At 45.0% G+C, this 27,683-nt stretch overlaps 1 long non-coding RNA gene across 1 annotated transcript; it reads left to right on the top strand.

Moving 5' to 3' along the window:
- LOC102158121 lies at positions 1 to 27,683 on the top strand. Its single transcript, XR_304613.2, has 3 exons — positions 1 to 423; positions 18,977 to 19,094; positions 25,978 to 27,683. It is a non-coding gene; the product is annotated as an uncharacterized LOC102158121 (long non-coding RNA).

The raw sequence follows: 27,683 nt of genomic DNA, 5'->3' as shown, positions 1-27,683 counted from the left end.
TTTTCCTCTGTGCTTCGTCCAGCTGGCCTTGCTCATGGGGGCCTCGTGAATAGGCCTCGCACTCTTGGGACCAAAGTTCCTGGCGCGACAAGGCTGCATGGACACCTCAGCTGGGCGGGGCCTGAGCAGAAGCGCAAAATACACTCAATCCAAGATGGTGGCGGTGGGCCGCGGGCACAGACCATGCGCCCTGCGTTGCGAGCTGGAGCCACATCCCGCGAGACCTTGGCTCCCTCCCGGACACTGAGGTCCCTCGAAAGCAGCACCGTCCCCGGCCTCTCTCAAGGGCATTTGGTCTTGAGCGCTCTCCATCCGCTGATCCGTCAGTGAGCTTTCCTTTGCTTCTGAACCGAACTTGCTCTTGTTCGACTGGCTAGAGCAACACTGGGCAGGAGGATCCTTCTTGGGGACCGACCCAAAAAGGTCAGTAACTGGTTGACTTAGCTCACCAAGTTTTTCCCTTCATTTTCTTTTTTTCCGCTTTTCATCTGCGCTTTGCCCGGGACCAGCCTTCTCAACAGCAAAGGAGCGCTTTGAAGCTAGCCCAGCAAGGAGAATTCTTTCCTTTCCCTCCTGCCTCTCCAGTCCTCTCTCTCCATATCCATTCCCCTGATTATGGATCTTTAAAAGCTCAGTAGCCAGGAAAGCCCGAGAGAAGGCAAGGCAGCCCTGAAGAAGCAGCAGCTAACTGGCAAAGACTAAATTGTTGTTAGAGAGTGAAGGCATCGCCCTCACAGGTTATAAATAAGCTACTTAGCCCAGGGTCTGGAATATGGCACAGAACCAAAGCCTGCTCTTACTCCTGGCTCCTCCTCATTATTACTAGTAGGTAGACATCATTTCCCACGCAGCCAGCCCAAATCTGTGGCCTCATTCTTTAAAGAAGAGGCCTGCCTACCTCTCTGCTCCCACAGAGATACTGTGGTGGTCCCAAGCCCCCAGGTCTGAATACACATCAGCTCACAGTCTTCCCGCTCCAGGAAGGTCTCAGCTCCTTTGCTTGCAAGCCCCAGGCAATCACAGCATCACTCTGTTTGCAGGGTCACATAACCCACTCTGCCGACCGCCCAGGAAGTTCCAGATTTGCAAAGGCCCCCTGTGAGCCAGAGACCCCCTTCTGGGACAGTGACCTCGGTTCTCTTTCCAGATGCTGAAGCCCCGCTGCTGCTGAAGGCAATAATACACCACCATTTGGGGCCACCCGAGGGAGTTAAATTCCCATTACAAAAACAAAGCCCACTGAACTGGAAGAGAGTTGGTCCTGAGTGCCAACGAGAGCCATGCTTCATTCCCAGAGGGGTCCCAGGTCCATTAAAGTTTTTCACAGCTGATTGCTCACCTGTTCTTCATTTTCCACTTCACTCAGTGCACTAAACAGTGCCCTGGAGTGAAGGACCCAGCAGAACAAACCAATAAAATTGAACATTTCCCCCTCCATCCTCTTTGAGTCAGACCCTTTAGGCTGACTGGATAAGGAGATGCAACTTCATTTCTTTCCTTTTTTCTTTCTAAGAATGGGAATCCAATCCACAGAAGATCAGACCCAGGACTTTAAAAAAAAATGGCATCACATTCATTTTCCCTTATAACTACCAAGGGGTTTCTTTACTATTTTTTCTTCCTATGTCATTGCTACCTCCCAAAAAGCATCACATAAAATTTTTTTGTTTTGTTTTTTGGTTTTTTGGATTTTTTTATTACTCAATGAATTTATTACAGTTGTAGTTGTACAGTGATCATCACAATTCAATTTTATAGGATTTCCATCCCACAACCCCAGTGCATCCCCCACCCCGCAAATTGTCTCCTTTGGAGACCATAAGTTTTTCAAAGTCTGTGAGCCAGTATGTGTTCTGCAAAGAAGTTCATTCTGTCTTTTTTTCAGATAGTTTAAAAAAAAAAAAAATTGGAGTTCCCGCTGTGGTGATGGGATCAGCGTCTCTGCAGTGCCAGCATTCAGGCTCCAACGCAGTGAGTTAAAGGACCCAGCATTGCTGCAGCGGCAGCCTAAGTCACTCCTGTGGCTCAAATCTGATCCCTAGTCCTGGAGCTCCATATGATCATAGAGGGGCTGGAAAAAAAAAAAAAAAAAAAAGCCGAGCTAAACAGGACACATTCTAATTTCAGTTCATTTCAACAAACATTTGCTCTGAGGGACCAACCCACCTTGAGGTATACAAAGCAGGGTAAAGCCACCCTTCTGATGCCCACAGTTTTGTGGAGACTCGATGTAAGCAGCACAAAGCAGGTTGACCCTGGCATTGCAGAGAGGAGCTGTGTGCACAGGGAGGTGGATGAGGACAGGGCAGGGACAGGAAAGAGCTGGATTTAAGGCCTCCAGAAGAGGAGCAGTGTTATTTTGTGTGTGTTTGATTATCATTATTGTGTGTTTAATTGTTTTTACTTTCTCTCATTTTCTATTCCCCCACTTTTTGTCATCAATCCTATTCCCCTGGTTATTGGGATAGCCAAGCTTGAACTTCATAATCTTCCAAACCCCTCAACTTTCCTTCTACCTCTAACTCTAGAAAACAGACCTTTTCATCTAACTTTTCCTTTAAGTCGTTCTGTCATAAGAGGTGCAGTGTGTATTTTTTTAATTGCGCATTTACTGTGATAAGCACTGAGAAAATGGATCTGAAAAATAGCCACGAGTAAAGCACTTAGACCCCAAGTTCATGGAGCTTCCCAAGCAGTAGTTAAGCATAGAGTTAGGGTTTTAAGTGCACACACTTGGGAATTGAAAAGAGCTGGGTTTTCTCTTGCATTTCAGTGCCTGAGACTATAGGCCAATTAAATTCTCTATGACTCCGTTTGCTGATGTGTGTGAAACGGAAACAAGAATAACCCAACTCAGTTGCTTGCTATGAGGTTTAAATGAGATGTGTGTGAGTGCTGGGTACGTGTCTGCGTCTAGTACTAGTGTTAGTATTATTGTAACATATTTCAGCACCTAACAATGATGCTGACAACATTACTTTGCCATTTTCAAATGGTTTCACATGTGTCTGTTTCATTTCGCCAACAACATCACAAGCCTCCTGAAGGCATGACAGCACTAAGCATATAGATAGCTGTTGATTTTAGGTTGCAGGAGAATGTGGAGTTTTTCTGCAGAACCACTGAGGTTTCCATTTTAGGCAGTAGCAATGGGGTGTCAGAGAATCTCCACGGCTGAAATGCTGAATGCACACGTTTGCTCAGCGAATAGGGCAGAGGGAAAGATCAAGTGAATTCCAATTGGGCTGTGACAGCCTCCGGTGACAGATAGCTTGCGGAGCAGAGGAGAACATAGCTGAATAAACCCAGGCATAGACAGAAATGAGTGCAGCCAGGGGGACGCTTGGCGGGATGAAAGATAGTGGGTGAGTGTGAGACTGGAAAGAAACCTCATTACTGCCCAGAGAGAGGCAGGGGCTGCGCTGCAGGTGCTCAGGGAAATCCAGAACATGGTTGCATAGGAATCCAAAGGACCAGATACTAATTGGCAACCACCAATTCAGAGGATGGGGAAGGTGGGTGATCAATAAATGCATAATTGAGTGGAAAGATGCTTCTTTTCAACACTCAGCCAACCTCCACCTTGGAGAGCCAGGTTCCACCAGAGAGAAACCTGTGTGGTATGGAGACATTGGAAACCATTTCTTTTCCTGAGAGATCACTACAGAAGCCTAACAGATAAAAGGTGGCCAATAAACATTTACCCATAAATTATTTGAGTTCTAAGAATCAGAAATAACGCAGTGTTATAAGGGGATTATTTAGGCCTTTTCCTTCGCTTTATGGGTGGAAAACTAAAGTCCAGAGATGTCAAGTCACCAGCCCAAAGATCTTGAAGTAGCTGGGAATTAGAGCTCAGATTGCTTAAGTCTGGGCTCATTGCTTGTTCTTTAGGCAACCCTGCCTGCAATTAACAGTGCCTCTGTTTCATGGCTGTGTTCCATGACCTTCCTTCCCCTGTTCCCCTACAGTACCACGCAGCATCTTGACCCTCCTTCAATCTAAGATGACTTCTCCGTGGTGCTTTCCTCTCCACGAGTTCTCCTCCAGCCTGGGTTACCTGGCTGCTTTATCTTATTTCCTCCCCTCTGACTCTAACCACATGTCTTTCAAACCTTAGCGATGAGCCAACAAACCTTCCTCCCTTCACAGAGCAGAAGCCTCAGTCTAACGTAGCTCTTTTTATTAATATCATCATCATCATCACTATTATTATTTAGGGACCACCTACTAGCTAGGCCCAGGGAGTGCCACACCAAGGACTGAGATGGCCCCCTTTGCCCGGCACCTAGAGCCCTCCTTGTACCCTGGCAGACCCCACAGGCTTCCTGCAAACCTCCCACAGCCAGGAAGGGGCAGAAAATAAATGAGCTGACGCTGGCCCAATCTGAGTCATAAAGACTCTGACTGGAGAGTCTAAAGGAAGGTGACTGGATCATCTGGGCTTTGAGAACAAATAACTCACAGTCTATAGGAAGAACACTAACTGCCCCTCCTGGTGACAGACACCCCCCAGCCACCCTCCCACCGCTGCTAATTTCCACAGATGACCTGCAGACCCCAGGGTGAGCTGGGGCTCCTCAAACTGGCATTTTACTGCTGATTTTAAGAAACTACCAGTCGTTGCCAATCCCTGTTTTATATCTTTTAATTGTTTTTAAATTGTGTGCTCTTTGCCCTGAGGTGATTGGAACACCAAAGGCTGTGCTTTCTAAAATAAATGGATAATGAGCTGTATTTGCTTTCCTGCAGCGTGGAGATGGAACAAGCAGGAGTGGGTGGGAGTAGACACAGAGGGAAGCTTCTGAGGGTTTGCAGGGCACAGGGCTCCCTCCTGCCAGGACCTTCCTTCCCCTCTTCCCCCTACAGTGCCACGCTGGGCTTGAGCACCAGCAGGAGCCAAAAAATCAGAAGCTAGGAGGTTGTATTTGGAAATGTCTGTGGGCTTTGCTGCTGCCCAGCCAGCCAGGCAGAGCCAGCAGGAGAAGATGAAGAAGAGATTGTGTCCTTGTGGAGTTTCAGAGAGCACGTCAGGAAGGGCAAGTAGGACTAAAAAGAAATTCTAGACCAGCAATTCCACTTCTGGATATATATCTGGAAAAAAAATGAAACACCAATTCAAAAAGCTGCATGAACCCCAGTGTTCATAGCAACACTATTTATAATAGCCAGGGTATGGAAGCAACCCAAATGTCCATCAACAGACAAATGAACAAAGATGTGGTGCATATATATACACTGAATATTATTCAGCCATTAACAAAAATGAAATTCTGCCATTTGCAGCAATGTAGGTGGACCTAGAGAATATTATCCTTAGTGAAATAAGTCAAAGACAAATACTGTATGATATCGCTTGTATGTGGAATCTAAAAAACAATATGAGAAATTATATAGCAAAACAGAAGCTGATGCAGGGAAAACAAACTAGTGGTGACCAGAGGAGAGAGGGAACAGGGGAGGGGCAAATTAGAGTATTGGATTAAGCGATACAAACTACCATGTATAAAATAAATGTATAGATGACAACAAGGGTGTATTGTTCAGCACAGGGAGTTATAGCCATTATCCTGTAATAACGTTTAATGAAGTATAATCTATAAAAATACTGAATTACTATGCTGTACACCGGAAACAAAGAGAAGAGTGTGAATCAACTGTACTTCAATAAAAAAGAAAGAAAGAAATCTGGAGCATCTTCCCAGCTCCAACTGAAAGGACACAAGGCCAGGCAGGAGTTGCTGACAGCATCAGTGTCTTCCTTGCTAAGGGGCCAGATCAGCCTGGTGATTAAGAGGCGGGGAGAATTCTTTGGGGTCAGATATGATTCCAGCTCTGCCACTTACTTGATGTGTCACTTTGGGCAAGTGGCTTCGCTTTGCAGAGTTTTTCTAATTTAATTTTATTTATTTATGTATTTATTTTTGTCTTTTTGCCTTTTCTAGGGCCGCTCCCGCAGCATATGGAGGTTCCCAGGCTAGGGGTCTAATCGGAGCCGCAGCCACCAGCCTACGCCAGAGCCACAGCAACGCAGGATCCAAGCCGTGTCTGCAAACTACACCACAGCTCACGGCAACGCCGGATCCTTAACCCACTGAGCAAGACCAGGGATTGAACTCACAGCCTCATGGTTCCTAGTCATATTTGTTAACCACTGAGCCACAACGGGAACTCCAGCAGAGGTTTTTTTTTTGTTTTTTTTTTTTTTAATCATCTTAGTTAAATAATAAGATAAAAATACATTCTTCATATGAATGTTGGGGAAAGCAAAAGGAGATGGATAATCCAAGTAGGACACCTACTTTGCCCAATGCACTTGGCAAACCAATATAAGTTGTTGTGTGTTTAGTACTGTATTAGGTGATTATGGGCGAGGCAAAAAGAGCAGAAATAGTCACTGTCACTAAGGAATATGTTCTCCAAATCCCACCCTGTCTCCTTTCTGGTCACCAAATCTGACTTATCTTCAACAGCTTCTCCAGGTGGTGAAAAGAGCCTGGATTTGTGCCCCAGTTCTGCGGCTCCCCAGACAAATGCCTCTGCATACATCACCCACTTCTCTGAACCTCAGTTTCCTCTCCTGTAAAATGGAAATAATGATAAAGACTCTGCCTACTCCATAAGGTCACGGTGAGGTTCAAATATGAATTCGTGTGAATAGGCCTCAAAGGCTGTAAAGTACTGCAAAAATAAAAGGTTATTATTCTACTGAATACTATAGGTTTCACTCTGGTTTCACCTTCTCTTACCTCTTCTGTGAGAGAAATCCAACTCAAACTGTCTCAAGTGGGGGGAAAGAAAGGATTTTCTTAGCTCTTGCAACTAAAAAATTCTGAAGTAGCTGGATCCAGGTTTCCTAAAGATGACATTTTAAAAAATCTAATTCTCTCCTTCTCTCATTTCTTCTTTCCTCTATGTTGCCTTTACTCTCAAGCAGGCCTATCCTGTGAGGTTACAAAGATGGCTACAAGCAACTCTGGGCTTGCAGCCTATCACTTTAGTAACCCAAACAGAAACTGTCCACCTCTATCTTGATATTTTCAGCAAAAGTCCCAGAACTGAATCTCAGGGGCCTGGCCTGGGTCATGTACCAGGTGTTGAGGTCACTCCTCCTGCAACCACATAAGCAGAATGGGAGGGGAGTTCCTTCCCATTGTGGCGCCATGGAAACGAATCCGACTAGGAACTATGAGATTGAGGATTCGATCCCTAGCCTCACTCAGCGGTTAAGGATCCAGCGTTGCCGTGAGCTGTGGTGTAATTTGCAGATGCGGCTCGGATATGGCATTGCTATGGTATTGGCCGGCAGGTGCAGCTCTGATTAGACCCCTAGCCTGGGAACCTCCATATGCCGCAAGTGCGGCCCTAAAAAGCAAAAGAGAGAGAAAGAAAAAGAAAGAAAAGGAAGGGAGGAAGAAAGAAAGAAAAGAAGGAAGGAAGGAAGAAAGAAAAGGAAGGAAGGAAGGAAGGAAGAAAGAAAGAAAGAAAGAAAGAAAGAAAGAAAGAAAGAAGAAAGAAAGAGAAAGAAAAAGGAAGGAAGGAAAAAGGAGACTCTGGACAGCACATGTCAGCATCCACAGATTTTACTCTTGTATTTTTGGGTAGGATGTAGGGAAAAGAAGTAAGAGGCAGAAAAAAGTCCCAGAGAGCAACCAGGCACTTGCTTGGTGGTCTGTGGTTGGATCAACAGTTTCCTTCCCTGGAAAACTCTGCCTTGGAATATGGCTTCAGGAAAATGAAGGTCCTGGCCCATTTCAGGAAGGAACCCTCCTCTTGCTGAGAAGCAACAGTGAACGATAAAGGGAAAGAGAACCCTATTTCCTTGACCCATTAAAGCAAGAGAGTATTTAGTAAATATTATTTGATGATAAAGTTCTGACAAGGCCACTCAATAACCGTGATTCTGGCTCTGATTCCTATTTCACTTAAGAATCCGCATGAGCCCAGATTTCTGGCTGCTCTTAATAGAGGTCATGTTGTGGGCAGGCTGCCTGAAGCAGGTTCTGTGCACAGGAGGGCAAATACCAAGTGTGGGCCCCAAGAAACCACAGTTATTTCAATCTAAGTCACAACATCAATTCAGCCCAATTCCACTTCCCTCAGGGGCCTGCAGACTTCCTGCCACCCCATCGTGACTTCTGCCCCCTAAATAGCACTTCGCTTACTATTTTATCTTATTAGAAAAGCTATGTGCATACTTATTTCAGGAAACTCAAATAAAACCATAAAGTCCCCATATCCAACTCAATCTTGTTGCAAATCCTCACATCCTTTTCCAGGCATATATAAATACAGTATATAAGATTTTTAAATGAGATCATGTTATTTCATAACATGTACTCCAAATATCTGTTATTAAGATCCTTTTCTATAGCCTCAATTTTAATAAATTCAAGCTTTTTATTAATGAATGCACCATAAATTATTTATCTGGCCCCCTATGGTTCGGCAGCTAGATTGTTTACAAATGTGACTATTATGATATCTCTGGAAACATTTAAAAGTAAAATTAATGCATCCCTGGATAATGGGTTTCAGTAGGGAGGTATAAGAGACAAACAGGGTAGAAAATATGGGGCCCAGAACAGAAAAAGGACTATGAGAAAAAAGAGCTGCTCTCAGAAATATATTATTTCTGTCTAACATCATGTAGACCACAGCTGGAACCCTGGAGTTTTTCTGGGCTCTGCTCCCAGCTCAGTGGAGTTTTTGCTGTTTGAATGATGTAAAGAAGTTTTATCCATCTGGGTCCTGTTGTTTCTGTGTGGTAGTGGTGAATGGGTCACTGATTCCATCAGCTTTGATTGTATATGTTTTAGTTAACTAACTAGACAGTAAGTCACTCCAAAACTTACTAGTTTAAGTCAACCATCTTATTTTCCTATGATTCTGCAGGTCAGCAAACAGGGCTCTTTGGGGTGGTTTTTCTGTTCTATATGCCATTGGCTGGGGTCCTCATTTGGCTTCATTTACTTAGTGGCTTGGCAGATCGGTCTAAGATCACTCACATGGCTGGCACCTTAGCACTTTACCACGTGGCCTTTCCCTCTCCATGTGGTTAGCTTGGGCTTCCTCACAGCATGGAAGTCTCAGAGTAACCAGATTTCTCACATGACAGTGGCTTCCATGGAGAACAAAATTGTAAGCTGCTGATGTCCTTAAGGCCCAGCTTTAGAAGTTACACAATGTTATTTCTACTGTATTCTGTTAAAGCCAGTTTTAGGATCAGTCTAGATTCAAAATAGAATTCCTGTTGTGGCTCAACAGGTTAAGAACCTGACTAGCATCCATGAGGATGTGGGTTTATTCCCTGGCCTCACTCAGTGGGTTAAGGATCCAGTGTTGCCGCAAGCTATAGCGTAGGTCGCAGATGTGGCTAGGATCTGGTGTTGCTGTGGCTGTGGTGTATACAGGCAGCTTCGATTCCAGTTCAACCCCTAGCCCAGGAACTTCCATATGCTACAGGTTCGGCCCTAAAACAGGAGAAAAAAAAATAGAGGACATAACTCTACTTCAATGGGAGGAGAAGCAAAGAATTTGCAGCCATCATTAATATCCTACTGTAAATACTGTAAATATGATGAGGACAAAAGGGTTGTAGGATTCATCTATAATGAAGAAAAATGGAATTTTTTTTTTTTTTTTGTCTTTTTAGGGCCACACCCACAGCATATGGAGGTCCCCAGGCTAAGGTCTAATCAGAGCTACAGCTGCCAGCCTACACCACAGCAATGCAGGATCAGAGCTGCATCTGCAACCTACACCACAGCTCACGGCAACACCAGATCCTTAATCCACTGAGCGAGGCCAGGGATCAAACCTGCAATCTCATGGTTCCTAGTTGGATTCGTTTCCACTGTGCATCACGGGAACTCCAAAAAATGGAACATTTTTTATGTTGCAGACCACGGAGTCCCACATGTGAACTCAGTCAGCTAGAAGAGTTTGCCCCAGAGCAAACTCTTGACCAAACTAAACTCTTTGGTTTATCTGACCAGTAAACCAAAAGACTATTACCGGAGATGGGGGGCATGTGGGAGTGGAATCCCTAGCAGGAATCACACTCATCCTTACCCACAGCCCCCACCCACAGTGCTGGAGAAGGGCGCTGGGTTATGAACATCTCAGCCCAACTCTTTCCTCTGCTGTGGAGCTTACTTGCCCCCGGGGTTTCAGCAAGGTACCTGCTTCTCCTTTTGCAGATTCCTTCCTCACTCTTTAAATAGAGTAATTTTTTCCCAAGCCTAATTGAGGTCTTCAAACTTTTTTGCTGAAATTACAAATATTGATTTTGAAAGTGTCGATACACTTCCTCAGACTAGCAAAATCAAAGAAGGTATACGTTGCTCCATGAAAATAAGGAATATCCCATGTACTACTAATAATATTTTAAATAATTTCTAAATAATATTTTTCCATTTGGGGGCATAGGGAAAAAACTAAAACCCTTCTCATATTTTTGGGCTATAGAGGTCTGAGTGAATCAGCCAGGTGGAAGGAACCTGGCTGTCCCCATCAGTTGTTGTCATGACATGGGGAGTTTCTCAGTCATTCCCCTAACTTAAAAAAAGCTGGTTTTATAGTTTCTTACAGGCTTGTCCTGGTGCTGGATATGGCCTAGATGTTATATCAAGTCATTTGTTGCCTGATTCTCACTTGGTTGATAAAAGATGCTACTGCTTGGTGTACAGTAAGTCTGAAACAAGTCGTTTGGGGTTATTATGTGGGCAAATGGGCCATATGATGGCAAGAAGTTGGATTCTCTATAATCTAGGCACAACCATGGGCCCAGTCATGGAGGTTTCTTCTCTACAGAAACATACAGACTATGGCCTCTTTAAAAAGGGCTTACACTTAGTGTCTTTATTTTTTATTCTCAACTGATCAGATTAGGGCCAACCAGCTCTTAAATATTTAAAGTTTCTTTTTCACAGTCCAGCCTGAAGCCTTGCACCTCTTTGATTTGTTCAACTCATATCTGGCTGATGGTAGATTGAGACAAATATCATCTTTTCAGAACCAAAAATGACTCTCTCTTTATTTCTCTTCCCTGGGCCTCCCTCCAACCACAAGGCAGTGTGCTACAAGCTGGGGGTGAGACAGATGGCTACTTCTGGAGCAAAAGGAGCTCTACCCACCCATCCATTAGGCTTCTCTATTGTTGTCCCTAGACTAGTGGGAAAGAATCAAGACATTATTTCATTTGATAAGGATCATTTATAAATAGCAGAACCATTTTGTGCTTCACTGCAGCTCACAATATTGAATGAGTGAATTTAAGTAAATGGCTATTAGAGTAGGGGAGTGAATTTTAATGTAGCACATGGAAGGCCTTCCTTTGGAATCTTTTCACATCATGACCATTTTATTGACACTGGGACATGTGCTTTGGGACTTGTATAATCAGGGTCTTGGCCATGGATACAGGCTCTGGACAGGCCAGACCAAATGTAGGAAGATGGGACACTGGGCCTCACAGGGTCCCCTCCATCCACCTTTCCACCTTCTGAGCCTGAAGTCAGCAGTTTTGCATAGACTAAGCTTCCTTCTGTGGCTCCAGAGGAAGAAAGCACCCCCTTCTATGGAGAGATGTTGTGTTCCTGAGAAAAAGGACCCCTTCCCCAGACACCTGAGTGCTTGGAAAGATTCTAGGAAATAAGAGGAAAGAGATATGTGTGTGTGTGTTTGTGGCAGGGGGGCAGGGAGGAAGAGAGGAAGGGCTTTCTTTTTGTCAATCCCCTCAGTCCAGGCTCTTTTTTATTTAGTTATTTTTTATTTTAATTGTTTTAAGTTTTATTGAATTATAGTTGATTTCTAATGTGATCATTTCTGTTGTACAGTGGACTGATTCAGTTATACATATACACATACCCATTCTCTTTCAGATTATTTTCCTATATAGGTTATTACAGAATATTGGGTAGAATTCCCTGCGCTATACAGCGGGTCCCCGTTGACCATCCATTCCATATTCAATAGTGTGCATATGCCAGTCCCAAGCCACCAGTCCATCCCTCCCCTCAGCCTATCCCCTTTGGTACTCAGAAGTTTTTTGGGTTTTTTTGTTTGTTTGTTTGTTTGGGGGGTTTTTTGGTTGTTTTTTGGTTTTGTTTTTGTTTTTGTTTTTGTCTTTTTGCCTTTTCTAGGGCCACTTCCCATGGCATATGGAGGTTCCCAGGTTAGGGATCGAATCGGAGCTGTCGCCACCAGCCTACGCCAGAGCCACAGCAATGCAGGATCTGAGCCTCACGGCAGCACTGGATCCTTAACCCACTGAGCAAGGCCAGAGATCAAACCAGCAAACTCATGGTTCCTAGTCGGATTCGTTAACCACTGAGCCATGACGGGAACTCCGAGAGGTTTGTTTTTGAAATCTGTGAGTCTGTTTCTGTTTTGCAAATAAGTTCATTTGTATCCATTTTTTTTTTTTAGATTTCAAGTGTAAGTTATAACATATGATATTTGTTCTTTCTCTTCTCACTTCACTTAGTATGATGATCTCCAGTTTCATTCTGGGCTTTCTCACATCATAAGCTGGTCCTCAACCTCACTGAGCTGGGTCAGTGCACCCCGCCAAAGCCACGCCCTCCCTTCTCTCTGAAAACTGAAAGGAGACACCAAGAGGCCTTTGACCTCATTCGGGGGTCTGATCTGGGTATTGTAACAAAAGACTCTATCCTGGCTTTATGTTTGGCCTTTAGGGAGGGTGACACCCTGAGGGAGACTTTGCATCTTCTCACACACACTCATAGGCACATGTGCATGCATGCACACCCTCTTCATACTCCCCCATTAAGGCAGGATTCTCCTGCTTTGAGCAGGAGCTGTGAGGACCTAAACACTAAAGTGTAGCATCAGTGTGCAGGGAAGAAGAATGGGAGGGAAATTCAAAGGATTTTGAGGCTGAAGATGGGGCTATTTTAATCCTTATTTTGACATCATCTCAGAATTATAGAAAAGTACTCTTTTACAGAAAAATACAAAAGTACAAAGAATTCATGTACACTCTTCACTTGCTTATTTTTATCTACCTATCTGTCCTTTATACTTTTTTCCAATTTGTTTTTGCTTTTATTTCTTTTGCCCTGGGAGACTGACCTAAGAAAACATTGCTGTGATTTATGTCAGAGAATGTTTTGCCTGTCTTCTCTTCTAGGAATTTTATGATGTTGTGTCTCATGTTTCAGTCTTTAAGCTATTTTGAGTTTATTTTTCTGTGCGATGTGAGGGTGTGTTCCAACTTTATTGATTTACATGCAGCTGTCCAGCTTTCCCAACACCACTTGCGAGAGAGACTATCTTTTCCACACTGTATATTCTTGCCTCCTTTGTGAAAGATTAATTGTGGATAGGGGTGTAGGTTCATTTCTGGGCTTTCTATTCTGTCATTGATCCATAAGTCTGTTTTTGTGCCAATACTATGTTGTTTTGATTACTGTAACTTTGTAGTATTTTCTGAAGTCTGGGAGTGTGATTCTTCCTAATTTGTTCTTTTTCTAAGGATGGTTTTGGCAATTCTGGGTCTTTTATGGTTCCATACAAATTTTTGGATTATTTATTCTTGTTCTGTGAAAAATGTCATGGGTAATTTGATAGGGATTGCATTTGGGTAGTATGGCCATTTTAATAATACTAATTCTTCCAGAGTTCCCATTGTGCCTCAGTGAGTTAAGAACCCAACTTGTATCCATGAGGGTGCAAGTTTGATCCCTGGCCTCACTTAATGGGTTAAGAATCCTGTGTTGCCACAAGCTGCACTATAAGTCACAGATGCAGCTTGGATCTGGTGTTGCTGTGGCTGTGGCCTCAGCTGCAGCTCCAATTTGACCCCTAGCCTGGGAACTTCCATATACTGCAGATTCGGCCCTAAGAAAGAAAGAAAGAAGGAAGGAAGGAAGGAAGGGGAAAGAAAGAACAAAAGAAAAAAACCAATATTAATTCTTCCAATCCAAGAGTAGATGACATTGACATTTTTGAAGAATATTAGCTATTTATTGAACAGACTGTCCCTTATTTTTGGACTTTCTGATGTTTCTTCATAATTAGATTCAAGTTGTGCATTTTTGGCAGGAACACCAAAGAGGTGCTATTGTGCCCTTCTTAGCACATTATATCTGGAGAGACGTGATTTGGATTTGTCCCATTTGTCCTGTGATTCTAAGTTTGATCACTTGGCTCAGGTGCGTCTGTCAAGAGTCTCCACTATAAAGTGGCTATTCTTCTCTTTGAAATCAATAAATATTTTATGAGGAGGTACTTTGAGATTGTATAAAAATACTGCTTCTCATCGAATTTTGGCCACTGGTTCATACATCCATTGATAGTTCTCACCTGAACCAGTTATCATTATGAAAGTTGTCAAATGGTGGTTTTCAATCCTATCTTTTCATCCACATTTATTAGTTGGAATTTTATGGTAAAGAAAGGCTTTTTCTATTCCTCCATTTATTTGTTTGTTTATATCTATTTTCTTATTTTATTCAATGGATTACAGACCTCTACTATCATTAATTTTTTTGGAAGTTCAGATTATCCCAGACTTGGCCAATGGGAGCTCCTTCCAGCTATCTCCTTTGTCCTTTTGACATGTCCTTGTAGGGCTGTTTTTGAAAGGATGCTTTTCCAGAACTGCTCTAGAATATTTCTCCAAACTAAGAAAATTTCAGTAGCAATCAAGATCTCATTTTTAGGAGTTACCGTTGTGTCTCAGTGGTTAATGAACCCGACTAGTAACCATGAGGTTGAGGGTTCGATCCCTGGCCACACTCGGTGGGTTAAGGATCCGGCGTTGCTATGAGCTGTGGTGTAGGTCACACACCCGGCTTGGATCCTGAGTTGCTGTGGCTGTGGCTGTGGCCGGCAGCTACAGCTCTGATTCAACCCCTAGCCTGGGAAGCTAGGGAGTGAAGCCACAGGTGCGACCCTAAAAAGACAAAAAAAGACCAAAAAAAAAATCTCATTTTTAACATTTTAACGAAACATACATTATACATCAGTGAATTTTAGAGTCCCAATGGAATAACAAACTATTTCTTTACATACACTGTATTGTCTTTCTAGGTGCCTGACTCATGTTGTGAATTGAGACTCCTTCTCCCATCTCCCAGCCAGTCTGTTTCACAGTGGACCCACTTAGGAAATCACAGAGGATAGAGAAGAGTCAGGGAAATAAGGAAAGGAGAGAACAAGGTAGAGAAGGGAAGGAAAGGAAAAGAAAGAAGGAAAGGGAGGAATTCCTCTCCTCTCCTCGTTCATTCAGACCAGCAGGGCTCCTACCACTTTGTCACATCCCTCATGAACAGTGACCCCCTCCAGGAAGTCAGCCTTCTGCTGTCCTGGGCCTTTGTGTTGGCAGAATTCAGAGTATTTTTTCAGAGGTTAGAAACCATCACCTTCATCTCACAAAAAGTGCTGGGAGACAATCTGGGTTGTATTGAAGGAACTCAGGTTTCTTCACTACAGAAGCACCACCAGAAGGGGGTAGAGGAGAGAAACCCCTGGGTTTGTGATGTCCCCATCTCTCTTCTCACTGGGACTCACACCACAGGAGACACTTCCGGCAGAATTGAGTGCTGGGGAAGGCCGGCAATAAATCAGCTCTGTCTTTACTAGCCGGGGGTTGCTATGGCAATAGAATACACTGTAGGGTCTAAGAGATGCAATTTTCTGTGATTCACTGTATATTTTTAGCCATTTTTCTTCCTGTATTATCTCCCTGTGGCAATTGCCTATTAATGCTAGTCTACACCAGGATTGGACTAAATGGTCCCTTCTCAGAAGTGATGAAAACCCTGGAGACCAGTAAGTACAAGAGGGTTCTGGCCATGGACCTAAATGTAACCTGGGAGAACAGCCAGATTGGTTCAGGACACAGGTTAATCACCTGGGTCATGCCTGTCTAAGGAGGAATAGAGGGAAATGAAAGGCCCCAGAAATGTGGCGCTGGGTTGCTTGGAATGGGAAACTAAGTCACACTACTCACTGAAGTCAGGATGCTCACATGGTGTCAAGGGCAAACCCTGCGAGTCAGTAACAAACATCCTAAGGAGGGAAACTAGGGTCCAGGTTCCTGGACAAGGAGCTGGGAAAACATACCAATCCTCTGTCAGTCTAGCTCAAGTCTTACTACTATTTGTTTTTCTGTCCTTTCTTCCTTCCTTCTTCTTGCCTTCCTCTAATTTTACTAATTTTGTCACCATAAAATATGGAGGAGGAACTGAAAGGGGGTAAAAACTCAGTCTACTTGGCTATTTGTTAATTAATAGTTGTGTCAGGAATCTTTTATTTCAGGCAACAACAACAAAAAAAACCTAAGCTGGAAGTTCCCGTCGTGGCGCAGTGGTTAACGAATCCAACTAGGAACCATAAGGTTGCAGGTTCGGTCCCTGCCCTTGCTCAGTGGGTTAACGATCTGGCGTTGCCGTGAGCTGTGGTGTAGGTTGCAGATGCGGCTCAGATCCAGCGTTGCTGTGGCCCTGGTGTAGCCAGCGGCTACAGCTCAAGTGGACCCCTAGCCTGGGAACCTCCATATGCCGCGGGAGCAGCCCAAGAAATGGCAAAAAGACAAAAACAACAACGACAAAAAAAAAAAAAAAAAAAAAAAACCTAAGCTAAAGCAGAAAGAGAACTTACTATCTCTTATAAGTGAAAAATCCAGGGCTTTGGGTTAGTCTTAGGCACAGCAGTCTTCAGGGGACCCGACAACATCGTCAACGTCTGGGCTCTCTGTCACACCAAGTTCTACTCATGTTTTGGTGTTTGGGCTATAATAACATAAAACTCAAGGAAGTGTGGTTTGTTTTTATCACTAAGAAATCCAGAGATAGGGAGTTCCCATCATGGCTCAGTGGTAAGGAACCCAACTAGTATCCATGAAGACGCAGGTTCGATCCCTGGTCTTGCTCAGTGAGGTAAGGACTCGGCATTGCTGTGAGCTGTGGTGTAGGTCACAGATGTGGCTCAGTTCTGGCATTGCTGTGCTGTGCTATAGGCTGGCAGCTGTAGCTCCTCTTCAACCCCTAGCCTGGGTACTTCCATATGCCGTGGGTGCGGCCCTAAAAAGACAAAAAAAAAAAAGAAAGAAAGAAAAGAAAAGGAAAAAACAAATCCAGAGGTAGGCTTAATTTTCTCATATAGTAAGAAGCCTGGAATAGGCATAGATGGCATTACCATGAAGCTCAGTAATGTTTTCAAGAGAGAGCTCAGCCTCTTTATTTCTGCTCCACTGTTTTCAAGCCAGTCATAGGAGGATGGCTCCAGTTCCAGGCAAAAAGAAGAGGCTAGCTGCATCCGAATCTTTTATCCAGGAAAGTAAATCATAGCTCCAAAGCCCCCAGCCATTTCCAATTGATCGGACACATAAGTGTCACATGCCACATGGCTGCCTGGCCCCTCAGGACATTAGGAGAGCATGGTCTAGGTTTTTCTGGTTCCTACAGAGGAAGGATTTGTTATTGTTGTGTCATTGCTGTTGTTTTACTTTTTGTTTTGCTTCATGTAATAGTCAAAGAAAAGCCATAGTCAGTATTGTGGAATGGTTCTGCCTCTTCATCACAGGGTCTGATTTGTTACTGCATTGCTGTCATTTCCCAGCCAGGAAGGGAGAACATAGAAGAGAAGGGCAAGAAGCTTCCTTTCGAGGATGTGATGCAGAATTTGAAATCATTACTTCTCTTCTGCTCACATCCCATTGGCCAGAATTTAGACACATGATCAGAACTAGTTGCAAGGGAATCTGGGAAATGTGGAATTTAGATGGCCAGGCTCAGCTAGAACTTGGAGAGTTCTGTTACTAACTCAAAGAACAGGAAGGGTATTGGGGGACAATTAGCAATCTCCTCCAGAGCAGTTATGGAAGAAGGGGTTTGAATGGGTGTTTGATTAGCCAGCCAACCATTTCTGCTTCTGTTATTCTCAGAAAGGCTTACCTTTGTGGAATTAAGGCAAATTCAGCATCACTGTCCTGACACCTTCCCTGGTCCAAGCTTATTTGTAAAAGAGCCCAATATCTTTGCAGCAACCCTGGCCAGTCTCCATTATGTCTCCTTGGTTCTGGGTGGGTCCCCTACCTATCTCTGAACCAACGGGATGCAACACAATACTCTGATTTATCATACCCGAGTCACCATCTCCACCGAATCACCAAGATCTTTATGGGCCTCAGTTCATCTGGAAGATAGACATAATAGTAGAGCCTACCTCACAGGGTTGGTGGGAGGGTGCTGCTGGTGGCTATTGTCCATAAATGTCTCCTCCCTTGGCCTACTGACCAGAGTTACCCTAACAATGTCATCTTAGAAGACAAGAACTCTAAAAATCATAGTAAAAAAAAGTTATTGTATAGCTGCCTGTATTTCATCTCACAGTACATCCCACAGTAAAAATATTTATTTAGCACTTGCTTCAGGTACCTGGCACTCTGCTAAGCACTCTGCATACATTCTATCATCATTCTCACAGTAACTTCATGGGAGAGATCCTTTCACTATTTTCACTGAACAGATAAGGACATTCAGCTCCTTGCCCTAAGGTCACAGCCAGCACAAACCTAGGACCAGCTTCAAACTCCCACACTCTGCTCCCTCTTACTGTGTGAAAATAAGTAACACACACACTTATGGAATCATGGAACTCTTCTTGCTGATTGGGGCCATCCCAAGAGAGCACCACTCAGAGCTCCCTTTGAGAGGGAACCTGCTGCATGAGGGAACACCTTTGGGACCCTGCAGTGTTCACAATGAGGCCTTCCTGAGCACATCAGAAGGACCAGGGCTGGGTCAGGAGACTCCTCAGCTCTAGGGCTGCCCATCTGCCTGGCCAAGACTTTCTTGGAGCTGAGCTACAGTCTCAGGTTCTTCCCACCCAACCCTCTTTCCCCTCTTTCCTGCCCTCTCTCCTTTGGCAAGTCTCAGGCCTGCCTTGTTGCCTGAAGTCTCTCCTCACTGACCTCTGCTCCTTTGTCCTTTATCCCTCATAGGTGTCATCCCCAACATGTTAATTGCACACCTAATTCCATCCTGGCATCCATTTCTCAGAGGACCGAAAAGACACACTTCTTATACCTGCTTTGACTCACTATGTGGACTACACCACAGGTATGTGTGTTTCCAAAGATTCTTATGTGTTAAAGAACAAGCAAGCAATGAAAATAATCATTCAAAACTGGAGAGTGTAGGGAGTTCCCATCATGGCTCAGTGGTTAACAAATCCAACTAGGAACCATGAGGTTGCGGGTTCGATCCCTGGCCTCCTCAGTGGGTTAAGGATCCGATGTTGCTGTGAGCTGTGGTATAGCTTGCAGACACGGCTCAGATCCTGTGTTGCTGTGGCTGTGGCGTAGGCCAGCAGCTACAGGTCTGATTAGACCCCTAGCCTCAGAACCTCCATATGCCACAGGAGCAGCCCCAGAAAAGGCAAAAAGACAAAAAAAAAAAACAAAAAAAACAAAACTGGGGAGTGTAAACCAATGAGGCAGCTCTTGGTCTGACACCTAGAAAGCAGTGCCTCATTCTCTGAGCTAGTTTCCGAAGACAGGGGAGAACAACAGCCACTGCTGATTTTTTTTTTTTTTTTTTACAGCCACACCTGCAGGCTAGGGGTCAAATGTGAGCTGCAGCTGTAGTCTATGCCATAGGCCACAGTCAAGGCAACCGAGATCCAAGCCTCATCTGTGACCTCTACCACAGCTTGGGGCAACACCAGATCCCCAACCCACTGAGCAAGGCCAGGGATCAAACTTGCATCCTCACAGGGACAGTGTCAGGTCCTTATCCTTCTGAGCCACCACAGGAACTCTGCCTATTGCCGATCTTAAAAGGGTAGAAACCCAGCTGCACTGGTGTGTTAAAGAGGATGGGAAGGGTCTGAAACTTGCCTGGAGTCACACCACAGGATTGCAGATAGATTCCAGTCTTTCTAATTCTCATCCAAAAAGCTTCAAACACTACTTAGGCAAGGAAGTGATTCTTTACAGAAAGACCAAAGACTTACTTAACAGCGAAAGGGAGAAAATGATCAATTAAGCAAAATACACTGGTTTCGAGACAAGGATCTCCCAACTGCAAGGGGATCACCCTTGCTGCCCCTGACAGCAGGCGCCACAACTACCCCACCCCATCCACCTCACCTCCACCTTAAGGCTTCTGCAGAAATTACTAACTGGAAGCCACAGGTGGATGCAGCCTACCAATGTTTGATTTGGTCCCCACAGTGTCTTTTATAAAACTGAAAATTAATTGACAAGATTGATCAATTGAGATATTTCACATAAAAATCTGGAGTTGTTGCTTCTCTTGAAAGATCAGATGATCTGGCCAAACTGATTCTGCATATCCACTTCCTGCTTCAGACAGGGCCACAATCCCCACTACTTCTATCTTATGGCGTGTGCTGGTCCTGAAATCTTTTGAGTTCATGACACCAGACTTAAACTGCTCAGGACAGGAGTTCCCTGGTGGTTCAGTGAGTGAAGGATTTGGCACTGTCACTGCCGTGGCTTCAGTCACTGCTGTGGAGAGGATTTGATCCCTGGCCCTGGAACTTCCACATGCCACAGGACAAAAAAATAAAAAAAATAAACTGATCAGGACAGTAATCCTCCTTGATTTTGAACACCCAGATTCAGATCATGGGGCTGGAGAACAATGGACTGGAATTAACTGTGAGCTCCTTAAGAAAAATGAGTTACTAAGCAAATTACTAGCATAAATAGGATTTCAAGAGGGAATTTTTAAAGTAGTTTTCAAGCATTCCAGCAGGAATGATGAGCATTATTAGCACAGCTGGGGGGTTTGTCAGCAGTGACAGCTTGGGGATGGGTGAGGACCAGAAGCAGAGACCTTGTATTAGAAGAGGTGAGACTTCTGTCCTGGCTTTGCTCTTACTGCCGATATGACCTTGAGTGTTTCCTTCAAGCTCAGATCAGGTACCTGGTGTTGTAACAAGAATAATAAGAGTGGAGTTCCCGTCGTGGCGCAGTGGTTAACGAATCCAACTAGGAACCATGAGGTTGCGGGTTCGGTCCCTGCCCTTGCTCAGTGGGTTAACGATCTGGCGTTGCCGTGAGCTGTGGTGTAGGTTGCAGACGCGGCTCAGATCCTGCGTTGCTGTGGCTCTGGCATAGGCCGGTGGCTACAGCTCCGATTCGACCCCTAGCCTGGGAACCTCCATATGCCGCGGAAGCGGCCCAAAGAAATAGCAAAAAGACAAAAAAAAAAAAAAAAAAAAAAAAAGAATAATAAGAGCTAGTATCTACTGAGCACTTATTACCTGCAAAGCAGTCTTTTAAGTGCTTTGTGAGCCTCCTCCCATTTCAGGTAGCCTCAAGTACCCAAGTTATCCCCAAAGCACAGGAAGGCTTTGTAGCCTGTCCAAGCTCAGAGAGTCCATGACTGATGGAGCTAGGATTTGAAGCCCAGACACTCACCCCAGAGGCCACACCTGTATCTACTACCCTGTGATGTTTCCACATGCTTCACAGGGTTGTTGTGAGAATTATACAAGATGATGCAGGACAAGTGCTTTTTGTAAACTGTAAAGGGCTACAGCAGTGCTCACTGTTATCTATCACTTAAGCTCTGTCATTTTTTTCAAAACAAGACTTTACCTAACAATCACCAAATCAATTTGGCCCCTTTTTTGTTTCTTTCAAATTCATGGTCTTTTTTTTTTTTTTTTTTTTTTTTTTTTTTCTTTTAAAAGAGTCTCAGAGAGAAGCTTTATCTCAAACATCATTAATCCTATAGTGCCCCCTGCTGACAAGAGTGAGGAAAATTATGAAACTCTATTAGGTAATCGTGATTCCCTCCGCCCCCTTGAACCACTGTTTCTGGAGCACCTCCTTTGTGCCTGTCCCCAGCATTGTACTAGCTGCCACAAGACCTAGAGAGACTAGGAAATGGAGGACACAAGAGGTCCCTTTCTGGCCAAGCCTACCCTCTGTGAATTAGAAATAGGAAAAGGAGGCACATTTGATATCTTCCCCAGGTTTTTTTCTTCTATGTGGATATTGCTATACCTTGGTTCAAATAAAGGATGAGGGTATTTATGGCCCAGGGGTAGTGGTCTCTCCATACCAGCCTTCAGGCCTGACATAATCATTTCTTTCCATCCCTGTCGTGGAAAGAGGGCAGAGTGCATCTCACACTAGAAACAAGGCCTGCCAGGATCCCAAATGAGGAGACTTTGGAAATCAAACCTGTTCTTCCTGATAGAGACCTTCAAACCTTTTGCTCTGCAAGTTGTTTTGGAAAGACCAAAACACCTAAGGGTGATGCCCTTAGGGATCACCTCACCTGCCTATCCTGATTTGTAAAATCAACTTTTTAAAATTAAAATGGGGAAACAAACAAAAAAGAATGATTAAATTAAAATTGGGATACTCTGGAGTTCCCGTCATGGCTCAGTGGAAATGAATCTGACTAGTATCCATGTGGATGCAGGTTCTATCCCTGGCCTCGCTCAGTGGGTTAAGGATCCAGCATTCCCATGAGCTGGGGTGTAGGTTGAGAAGCAGCTCGGATCTGGCGTGTCTGTGGCTGTGGCGCAGGCTGGCAGCTGTAGCTCCGATTCGACCCTGAGCCTGGGAACCTCCATTTGCTGCAGGTGCGGCCCTAAAAAAAAGACAAAAAAAAATAGGATGCCTTTTACCTAGCAAAGCATATATGGCTGCAGCTGTATTGTTTGAATGCTCATTTTCAAGCACTATTCAATCTGGAACTGAATTGGCCGTAGGAAATACTTTTGAAAACCTCACACTTTTCTCTGTGGCTGGCCCACAAATTACCGGAGGAACCCATGTAGAACATCAATGCAAATCTGTTCCACTGGGTTCTCTCTCAGTATCTGACAAAATGTCATCTTTTTATCGATGTTACCAAGATCCTATCCCTCACTTCTGGCCTAAAACCAATGTCCCTTTGGCTGTCAGAAACGGCCTGGGTCTCTTCTCCTCTGTAATGATAACAGCCAGACCCCCCCCCCACACACACACACACACCTGAGTCCACCTCACCCTGACTTCTCCAGTACTGCAGTCCAACTAGGAGGTGGAGGTTAACTCCAGGTCTCTGAACCCTTGGGTGGGCGCTCAGACGCTCACACGGCTCAAGTGCACTAATGGGAGAATGGGTCCTAAGAGCCACATCCTAAATACCACTTCTTCATGGCTGCATGTGGTAGAGGAGCTTGTGACTAAGTATTTCCAGTCCGGATGTCTCAGCCTAGATAGTGTGAAAACAGGGCAGGCACTCTTCTCCGCTTCAGTGCCTGAGACAAGCCCAGCAGCATCTCACCACTGCTTCTCTCCAGGCACACGTAAGTGCAAAGAGCAAAGGACATCCCCCCCCCCCCATTGTCCGCTCTGCTACTACAAAAAAAAGTCTCAGCGAGTGCTGTCTCTTGGGAGCATGTTTAGCCCCACAGGACGGGCCCTGTCATATTCCTTCTGGGTAGTGAGAGGTCACCTGGTGTCCATGGTAAAAACCCTGGGCTTTGGACTCACGCTGACCTGGGCTTGAATCCTGGCTCCACCACTTCTGAGGAAGGTTGGCCTCAGGCAAGTGTCTCTACCTTGCGAGCTTGAAGAAGGGGCTGTGAGTATGTCCAGAAGTCATTTGTGAAAGGATGCTCAGCGAGTGGTAATGAGAGATAAGGGGCTCCTGAAACAGGCCTCCACCATTTGGCTCTCAGGCAAGGCTGCAGCAGTAGGACAAGCTAGCTGGGCTCAGCAAGGCAAGCTTGCTGCTCTCACACCCTTGTTGGCAAACATCTGAACTTCACAGTCCCTCCCAGTCCTCCCAAAATCAGCCCCCATCAGCCAGGATTTTTTCTTCTCTGGGTGAGCTGTGCTTCTGAGTGGCCAACCCCAAGGCCTTTCCCTCCTCTTAACCGGGCTCCCTCTCAAAGGTAAAGGTGTTGGACTATCTCCAGCTCTTGGTAGGTAAAGCACATCACATTTTTTCTGGCCTCCTCTTCGTAGGCTCACTCCCCAGCACCTGAGGACAGCAATGCTCTGATTCCAGTCCAGTCCCACTTCAAAGCAGGCCAAGACCCCTGCTGTTCCTCCCTGCCCACCAGCATGCACACAGCATCCCTGCAGGTGCAGACATCAATGTAGAGGCAGGAACTCCAAGCTCAGACCATCCGGGTAACTTAATCATGTCCTTCAGCTGTCACCACCAGAACACAGGACGTCCAGCTCATCCCTTATCCCCGACTGTCTTCTCCATAAGGCTCGGATGTCACCTGGCAATGACGACACCCTTGGAAAAGCATACCTTCCCCACCATCCCAGGCAAAGCCTCATTTTCCACATAGTAGTTTTAGAATAGCACTTCTCCCAAATTCTCTTGAGATGTGACTCAAGACAATGTCATCCTGCCAACTTCTTTTGAGTCCTTCCTAACTCTCCGGAAGCCAGGCTTCCGGCCCCTCCCTCAGCCCTGGGAGCAGCCGGAGCCCTGCTGGGTCAGTAGGATCGAAGCCATCGCCTCTCTTGTGGGTTCACATCTTTCAGGGCCAGCACAGCAGTTACACCAAAGCACTTTCCAAACATCCTGATCTGACAAACAGGAAGCCCCTTGGGCCTGTGGAAGAGTGATGGGGCTTAAACCCTTGCTGGTTTCCCAACCCCAAACAGTCTCTCCTTCCCTGTAACAGAGGGCCCTGCAGGCCTGCTGACAGGAAAGCTGCAGTGCCCAGAGAAGCAGCTTCTGACCGGGAAAGTGAAAGGAACCAAAAAATCTGAACCAAAATCTGAGCCAAAAAAGCTCTGATTACTTATAGGGGCTGGCCTTGGGAGGCCACGGCCAAGTTTTCAGCTCAGAGGAGATAATAAAGAGAGTGTGGAGACAAGGAAAGTGAAACCGAACCTGCCATGGCCGCCGCTGATCGGCTCCCCACCCCAAGGAGGAAGTCATCTCTGCATCGGCCTCCAGTACTGCCGAGACCGTAATCACAGAGGGTGGCCACAGCTTCTGCCAGGCCAGCCTCACCCGCCGCTGGGAGGGGGCCTCACCCGCCCTCCTGCTCCCTTGTCCTCAGATGCCAGCAGAGCCTTCAGGCCAAGAGCCTCAAACCCAACAGGCAGCTGGGATCTGTGGACGTGGTCAGGCTGCTGCTGGAGCAGGAGGCAGGGCCTTTGCACTTCAGGTCTATCGGAAGCACCTGGAGGACATTGGCCCGAAGGACCAGGAGGCCCACCCCCTGCAGGGTTTGCCCCAGCAGCTGAGCAGAGTGGGCTGGCTGGGTTTAAGGGAGATAAGAAGAGGGTTTAAACCAGAGAGAGAGATGGGGCAGGAGAGGGAAAGGAAGTAGGGGAGGGATGGGAGAGAGAAGGGAAGGAAGGGGGAGGGTCCTGGCCAGGAGAGCCTAGTTTTAGTGGAGTGCAATATTTTCCCAGTATAAGCCACCAGACAGCTGTCCATCGTGTTCACAGTTACCCTTAAAAGCTTTACAGGAGATAGTCATTTTTTCAAGTGGCCTAGTGGTTAAGAGTTGGGTCAGGGTTGCCTTAGATAAATTCTAAACCTCCCTTTTCTCATCTATAAAATGATGACAGTATGTTTCTACCTTTAGGGTTGTTGTAAGAATTGAGTGAGGTAATGTTTATAAAGCACTTAAGCACAGTGCCCGGCACATAGTAAACTCTCCATAATTACTACTCTTATTATTTATTACTCTTGTCCTGAGTGGTGGATAAGCATTGAAATGAACAGAGTCTGGTTTCCTGAGGCTAACCCTTATGGAAGATGCATGCACAGCCCTAGAACAAGAAAGATTCAGAAAACCAAATTTCAAAATTGCCAGTGGTAGGACGCTAATGATTTCATCTATAGCCTTCAGTGGATATGGCTTGATTTAGGAAGTGTGTAGCCAGACCCACTGCAGACATGCTCCATTGTGACAAAAGCAGACAATTTTATTTCCCTATTTCTTATTTCTTTTTCTTATAGTAAATTTTCTCTGCCTCTCTCCCAGATAGGATCTACAAGGCCTGGGGATCTTCTTAATAATTTACGGAAAGGGCCAACAGCAGCAAGGAGAGCATTGACACAACCTGGCCCAGTTCTCCAGACCTGCTCATGGCTGTCACTTGGGCTGCAAGCCTTCCTCTTCCTCCCCAGACTGTTCCTGGAAGGTGTGGAGATGCAATGATGCATTCCACGCCCCAGAACTTACTCGTGGTGTCAGCAGACAGACCCAGTGTTTCCAGCTTGAGACCTTCCTTTTTAGCTCAGTTTTCATGAGGTCACCTTTATATCCTCAAATGAGAGAGGCTCACAGATGCTCAAGCTTACCCAGGTGTGATCCTGGTTATTCACATGAGCGCCATGGTGTGAGCTCAGAGGTGCAACAAACCGTGCCCCTCAAATCTCCCTTCCACACTCCTGTCCCAACACCTGACATCTAGACCAAGAAGGTTACTGCTTGGGTCACAGGTATGGCAAATGGGTTTCATTGCAAATGCCACCTCCAAATTACTGAGATTAGATTTGTTTCAGAAAGATGCTGAGGCCTTTTCTCATCTCAGCAGGATTTTACAATCAATTAGTATCTGCCATGGACACTGGAAAAGAAGTGTCAATGGTTTTGCACAGAATTGCCATCCTTAAAAAAAAATTTTTTTTTTTTTTGCATTTACAGTACAGCTACATGGCCAATAGAGAACACATGAACTTGTTGAGACTAATGACCATATTAGCAGGGCCCTGAGGCCATAGAAGTTAGGACAGGACTTTCTGATGAGGGGTCTGAGAATAGCATGTAGCCTGAGACCTGATGTTGGTGGTCAAGGTGGACAAGCCCAGATGGAAGAGGGGATAGCTTGGGAGCAGCCCTGGGCCTTGGGTTTCTTGAGAAGGTACTAAAACAAAGGTAGCTACCTCCAGATGGGTCATTAAAGCAAATTCTAGTGCAGCCCTTTGAGCCCCACCCTCCTGCCAGTCTAGGGCACTCCACGCCCTCTGCCCAGAGGAAAGCACCCAAAATTCTGACTCCAATAAAGTTACAGTCACCTTCTAAGTTCCAGCTCCAAGTTTGGTGTCTTCACACAAATGATCCATATTTAACCACTCCCATGTGGTAGGCTTTTCCAAATTCTCCAATACTACATGTTATCTATTTATTATTTAAAAAATCACATGCTCATAGTTTTTAAAAAAAAAAATCAAATGTACAGAAGATCTAAAATGAGGAGTAAGCCCCAGTCCCACTTTCCAGAGATAGCTACTCTTAAAAGTCTCTTATAGGATGCCTATGTCTGTAGCAGCATTATTAACAGTAGCCAAAAGGTAGAGGCAATTCACCCAAGTGCTCATCAACAGACGAATGAACAAATAAAATGTGGTCTGTATGTACAGTGGAACATTATATGGCCATGAAAAGGACTGGAATGTTAATGCATGCCATAGGATGGATCAACCTTATGGACATTATGCTAAGTGAAATAAACCAGATGTAAAATCACAAATATTGTATGATTCCATGTATAGAAGTTTGCATAGAATAGGCAAATCCATAGAGGCAGAAAGTAGAAAGGTGATTACCAGAGGCAGCAGGGAGTCAAGAATGGGGAACTACTGTTTCATGGATACAAAGTTTCAGTTTGTGATGATGAAAACATTCTGGAGATGATGGTTGTTAAACAAGGTTAAGGTACTTAGTGTTAATAAATTGCACACTTA

This window comes from Sus scrofa, chromosome 7 (genome assembly GCF_000003025.6).
Source record: "Sus scrofa isolate TJ Tabasco breed Duroc chromosome 7, Sscrofa11.1, whole genome shotgun sequence".
NCBI lineage: Eukaryota > Metazoa > Chordata > Mammalia > Artiodactyla > Suidae > Sus > Sus scrofa.
The sequence above is the reverse complement of the archived record's forward strand: the minus strand, read 5'-3'. Positions and strand labels throughout refer to the sequence as shown.